Source organism: Chenopodium quinoa, unplaced genomic scaffold, assembly GCF_001683475.1.
Source record: "Chenopodium quinoa cultivar QQ74 unplaced genomic scaffold, ASM168347v1, whole genome shotgun sequence".
Classification (NCBI taxonomy): Eukaryota; Viridiplantae; Streptophyta; class Magnoliopsida; order Caryophyllales; family Amaranthaceae; genus Chenopodium; species Chenopodium quinoa.
The window spans coordinates 1,992,604-1,999,101 of record NW_018743197.1 but is presented as its reverse complement, the minus strand read 5'-3'; the positions used below and the strand labels follow the sequence as shown (position 1 = coordinate 1,999,101).

Sequence of the window (6,498 nt, the reverse complement as noted above, 5' to 3'; positions counted from 1 at the left end):
TTTTGCTCTAGCTTCCTTCGCTTTAGACTCCACCATGCTTAAGTGTATGATCACAGTGGGGCTCAAGTGTGGTATGGCTTGAAATATTCCCTATAGTTTTTTGACGACTCCTCTGGGGAGGATTTCAATTCTAATTCCTAAAATTTTTTTAGGCAATGATGTAGAACAAGTGGATGGGACTCGAAAAGTTCTAAGTATTTCATGTGCGTAATTCTGATTAACATTATTTGCATAAGCATAAAAAGGTTCGCATTGGAAAGACCATCTGTAATGCGTCAAAAATAGAGGATTTTTTCACGTAGGAATCTAGGAAAATATCTTTCACTACTAAGATCGAAATAATGCTACAAAAAAACTGGAAAATTCAAGAATTGAAAGCTGACGAGGGATGTAGGAATTAGCGCTGAGAAAACAGCATCAGCACCAAACGATGGCTCTGTCGCATGGTAACTATCTTGTCATCTGGCAACAGTGCCAGCATCTGGCGAAAGACGTTATTTTCTCGCGCCAAATTCTTCCACTACCGAGCCAGAAATCTACCTTCGTGTTTCGATAAGTTTTCTAGTACTGTTTGCTCGGTTTTACTTCCTTATTGAGTTTTTCCCTTTTTTCTGAAACCCATATGTGTTCTACATATGGCCATAACCCTCAGGGAATTCACGCTCCATCTACCCAATCGAACGGTCCTGGCAACAAAGGGTACATCCGATTTTGTTGAATTCACCAAACCATGGAAGCGAGTTTAACTCGCGGGGTCCTATCCACACACGCCAACCCTTTTGAAGGTAAGGCTTCCATGTGGTGCATCCGGACTCATAACCATGGACCCTCTTTGAATAACCCATATCTTGAACTTTAGAGAACTAGAGTCATGGTTAGGTTGCAAACTCATTGCATCATATCGTGACTATATGACTACTTGTGCATTACTTGTTGTGCATATTTTATGTGTTTTCCCCTAACCGTTAGTTTGACTTGTGAATGAGTTAAATAAATAAATTAATGACTAAAGTTATTTGCTAATTTAATTAATTAATTAATAATTGATTAAAGTCTAATAAATTGATCAAGCTTGACTTAGTACGACTTTTAGGTTAGTCCCTTTGGTGAAAAATACTGGAAACAGTCCCTTTAGACACCCATTTGTGTCTCCCCGAAACCAAACCCGGTGATGAGTACCTTTCGCGTCGAATCATAATCGAATGAAGTGAAAGTGTGGAAGGTCTAGTGTTGCGAATAGTTTTAATTTCTTATCTTTTCTCTCTGTATTTGAAAACCTATTTTAAGAAAACAGCCAATCCAGTTTTGTTTGGTCCATAGAAAGGGTCCAATAATGGTATAGTTAAATGGGGCTTGAAAAGAGCTTTCCAACGATATACACTAGTACAAAATTGGGCTTAAGTAACACCCATTGGTAACACAAAATTTTTTTTGGATTTTTTGATTTTTACGTAACACTTTTGTAACATTGTCGTATTAAGTAACATTTTTTGGAACACAATAATATTATGTAAGACTTTACGATAGCATTTTAATATTAGGTATCACTTAGTTGTAACATTTAATTTATACTCAATCCTTTTTATTTTTTTCTTTATTAAATATTTTTTTCTTCTAATCTCATTGTAGAAAAAAATGAGTGGTACCCTTTATTTTTTTTTATTTTTTTAATCTTCTCATTCTATTCCATCTCCTCCTCTCATTCTTGCTCAAATACCCGTTCTCTCTCTGAATGAGTTTAGATTATACAATTAATGGAGTCGCCTTCATCACTCGTAGCGTCATCCTCTGAATCATCATCATCGATCAATGCCATCATTTGAATAACAAGCAACATCATCAAATGAATCGAGAGCGAAGGATTCACAGCATACGGTACTACAACGGTGTTCATTACTTCATTATATCTTTAGTTATACAGTTCATCAATTCATTATTGCCTCGCGAAATTCATCACAAAATCAGTATTTTTCTTTCAATTTGTCATCTAGTGTTTCAATTGTCACAAATTCGCCATCTGGGGTTTCAATCGTCACAAAATCACAAAACCAGTAGCCCAGTTGAACTAGTCATCTCTGATTTCATCTAATTCGCACTTCCAATCAGGTATTCTTCCTAATTTGTGAAATTAATTAAGGCTTGTTTCTCAGTGAAATTAAAGGAAATTTTCTTAGCACTTCAACAAATCAGAGAAAAAGCTTTAAAAGCCGGTCAAACAAAGAAAGAGGAGCCGATTTCTAGGTTTGGTTTGTTTTTCTTCTTCAATAGTTGATTTTTTTAACTATATCTATAATATCTGGAATTTTTATATTGTTGGACTTCATTTATGTTTTAATCGCAATTATCAGCAACATTAGACTATGAGTTTTTCTATCAAGCTGTTGGATGTCAACATCATAGCTTCTTAATTTATTGTTCATGTTAATTATATTAAATTCTTCCATCATGCAATTTGACTGCATTTAAATCTTGCATGAAATTAGTCATAAAGTTTGATGAGAGTAGTAAATTGACATTTGAGTTAAACTCTATGATTCTGACAGAGTATTTTTAGAATTTCAGGCAAGTTTTTGCATAGGCAATAACAAAGAGCTCAAAGGAGGTATCAACCAATACCAAATTTAAAGGTTTATATAATTGTCAATCCACTATACTCTTTACCCTTATATGCTTTATAAGGCAAATAAGTAGTTGTGAAAATTACTACTGATTTGAACCTTGATTGTGTAATGTGTGTAAATTGGCCATTTAAAGAGGTATATAATTGGAATGGGAGTTTTATATCTACGCTTGGCGGTTTGGGTGCTGGTAGTTGCTACTATATAAGTGACAATTATTTCTGAAATTTTATTTTTACTCATTGCTTGTATGTTGCTGCTTGTTAGCAACTTAGCATATCAAGATTACTTGAAACATTGGTTGTATAGTATAAGTCTAAACTCTAATTACGACAAGTATATAAACCATTGAATTCTGGTTGAAAGGTACATAGTACCTATTCCTTTAGTTGATTAAATTGCATGATGGTGTGGATCAGATTCTCATTAACCCCTTGATATTGTCTAAAAAGCTTACGAAATTCCTACTTATTTTAACTACTGCAGTAATTCAAGATAGACTTATGAGTAAAATAGTATATCTAATTAAGATCATACTAATATCTACTATTTTTTTAAAAAAATCTCACCTTAATTTAATTTCTTATGTTATTTAGTAGAATTTAGAGTAGTTTGCATAAGCACATGAGTTTGCTTAAGCACATGAATTTGCATAAGTGGAGTAAGGAAAAGTGGGAGGAGGAAATGAATAATGTGGTGTTGTTTGATAATGATACTAGCTGAGTTGTTGCTAATGAAGTAACCATTCTGAGTGTTTCTGGTACGCTTTCTTTCAATTTTCATATTCCCTCTTTTGAATTTTGAGTTTAAATTTAAGATATTTATTAGTGATTATTGATTTAATTTGGGAATTTTGATCGATCAGATTATTTAGCTTAGGATATAATAGGATTTTGAAATGTATAATAGAAAAATATACATGGGTTTGTTAATGAGTGAAAAGTATATGCTAACATGAATAATTCTGTAATTATATAGTTATTTTTAGATGGGCGTGAATGGAAAAGGAACGATTATGGAAAACTTCTATTCTAAATTTGTTTGACAGTACACCAGATTTTATGTTCAAATATTTTTCTAGCATATAACTATTCAAAATTTTGTATTCAGGATTAATATGTTAGTTAAGGTCTCAATTACATAGCTCATAAATTTTTGTATATGTTTCTCGACCTTGATCATGTGCAGATGAAGCTCTAATGGCTATCACATTGTATGTAGACATTCATTACCCCGTAGCGGGATAAACCAGTTTGTTCATGATTAGCAATCGATTAGCTATTAGGGGCTACACGAATCTATTTTTTTCACATTAGCGTATGGGTTCCTGAAGTCAAAAGTTTTATGGGCTTTCCTAGTCTGGCTTGGTTTCAATTGTTTTTGAACTGGTGGCAATGCTTAGAGAAGCCTCCCATTATCGAGATATTCTTCCAAGAATATACTAAAGTATATTCCCTTGATTATTCTGCTCCACTCACCTCTATCTCTATCAATTTCTCTCTTAAATGATTATTTGAGCTGAGCTCTCTAATAATAATGGTGATCAAGAACATCGGCAGCAGGGCTCGTAAAAGACTGGCATAAAGTATTATCTTGATTAATTATGCTGGTCACGTGGTTCTTGAACCTGAGTCTCCTCCTTTTGGACCAGTTTCTGAGCTATCCATTGATCTATTAAGAAATTATAATCATGCTAAGGTATAACTTAATTTCCTTTTTTGTTGGCAGGACATAACAACCCTATATACAGTACTCTTTATCCAATCTACTAACAAAACTTTTGAAGCTATAAAGGTAATGTTTTTCATTCTTATTTGCGGGCTGTCATTCTTATCTTTAACTAAGATTATAGTGATCTTATAAAGTCTTATACTGTGGATAATTGTAGGTATTTAGATCTGAGATTGTAGTGAATAATTAATTAACTTTCTGTTTAAGTGTGCTTAGCATCTCCATTTTATCTGACGAACCTTGTACTGATGCACTTGTGTCTGCATTCCAGAGGATGTGACACCCATCTCAAACAACCAGTACTTGCAGAAAGGGAGGAACAAACAGAGGAAGGAGAAGGTTGTGAATAATGTGTTTTAACACTACTTATGTTGTGCCGTATTGATACTTAGCCTTAAGCATTGTATATATATTTTTTTATTTTTTGTGAAATTGTAATATTACAAGCATTTATTAATAAAAATATCTAAGTTTTTATATATAATGGTTTGTTTATCATAGTTACTATTTTTTTAGGCATAGAGGGTAAACCGATGCCCTTAACGGCCCATGAACCAGTGTCTATAACCTCTATCATGGGCGACCCCCAAAAAGGCGATTAAATCAGTGCCCTAAGCCGGTTTTGAACCGGTGTCTATTGTACATTACTTTGAATAAAGTGATACATAAAGACAAATATAGTGATACTATATGTCAAAAGATGATTAAAAAATTATACTTAACAATCAACCAAGTGTTAGATTAGTTTGCAAAAGTGTTACACAATGTCAACTAAAGATAAGCTAGTGTTACATAAGAAATAAAAAGTAACACTCTAAAAATGATACTAATAATATAAAAAAGTGTTACATAAGAGGGCTTATAGTAACACTTTTAAAAGTGTTACCACACGTTGCCCAAAGTGTTACATAAGACCATAGGTAACATGGGCAGATGTATCACCCACTAAAGTGTTACATATTGTCTATAATAACACTTTTATCACTTTATGTAACACTATTTGGGTGTTACTTAAAGTTAGTTATGTACTAGTGATATTATAAGCCCAATTCTAATGAATAAAGATGAAGTTATGACCAAATTACTAAACTGGGCCCGATTTGATATGCGACCCAATGATCTAGAGGAGGGCCTAATACGGATTTATCATTCCTAATGCAATTAGAATTGATTTTAGTCTTCTAGATTCTTCTAGAAGGGTCTTTTCATTCCTAATTCAATTAGCATTGATAAATTGACTTTGGTTGACTTTTTAGAGTTTTAATCAGAATAAAAGAGTGCTTTTAAGGAAAATACGATTTTGCCCCTCTGTATTGCTAAATGTTATTAGAATTAAGAAAACGCGTAAAAATAATAATTTGCGCATGACGACAGACATTAGCGCCTGGCGCTAATGTTCAGCGTCTGGCGCTAATCTGTTTTATTCTCGTTGAAACTCTGATTTGTTTTTTTATCCGTTTGACTGATTTTCTCTATAAATTGCCTCCTAAAACCTTCGTTTTTCATCACCAACACTGTCATCAGTTCTCTCTAATTCTCTTATATTCTCTAGTTTTCAAATTCTGTCTAGTTTTTTTTAAAGAATTCTTCTCTCTAATTGTCTATACAAAATTCCGCATTCACAAGATCAAAAAGCACCTAGCATAATTTGAAGTTGCCTTCGCCCTAGACGTGAAAGGTTTTTAATTTCTGAGGGTTTGGTCCCAAATCTCTCTTTCAATTATTTAATTTAATTGATTTGATTATTATATTCCTTGAAGTTACTAACGCGTGTATTTTGTTATTAGAAAGAGATACAAGTCATCCAAGTAAGTGCTTTAATGGTTTTATTAATATTATGATATAGAAATCATGTCTAGGTTGTTATTATAATTCCTAGTGTCATGTTAGGGTGTTTTGATCTTCCTCGTATCATTTTTAGGGTAACAACTAAAAATTCTTAATATCAAGTATGATTAAAAGTATGCCTCCTATTTTCTTTCCTAATAGCATGCTAGTATCATGTTAGGAATAAATATTTGATTTTTATTGTTTAGTGATATGCTAGGGTTTGTTATTAATCTTGTTAGTATCTTGCCTAGGATCTTGCTATTAATATTATGCATTAATATGATTTTGATTATTATTATAATTGTTATGATTATTTTAA

General features: G+C 32.7%; 1 long non-coding RNA gene across 1 annotated transcript; it reads left to right on the top strand.

Annotated features, from left to right (window-relative positions):
* Positions 1-1,372: 1,372 nt before the first annotated feature.
* LOC110733202 lies at positions 1,373-4,828 on the top strand. The gene is made up of 2 exons (XR_002513593.1): positions 1,373-1,875; positions 1,992-4,828. It is a non-coding gene; the product is annotated as an uncharacterized LOC110733202 (long non-coding RNA).
* Positions 4,829-6,498: the final 1,670 nt, after the last annotated feature.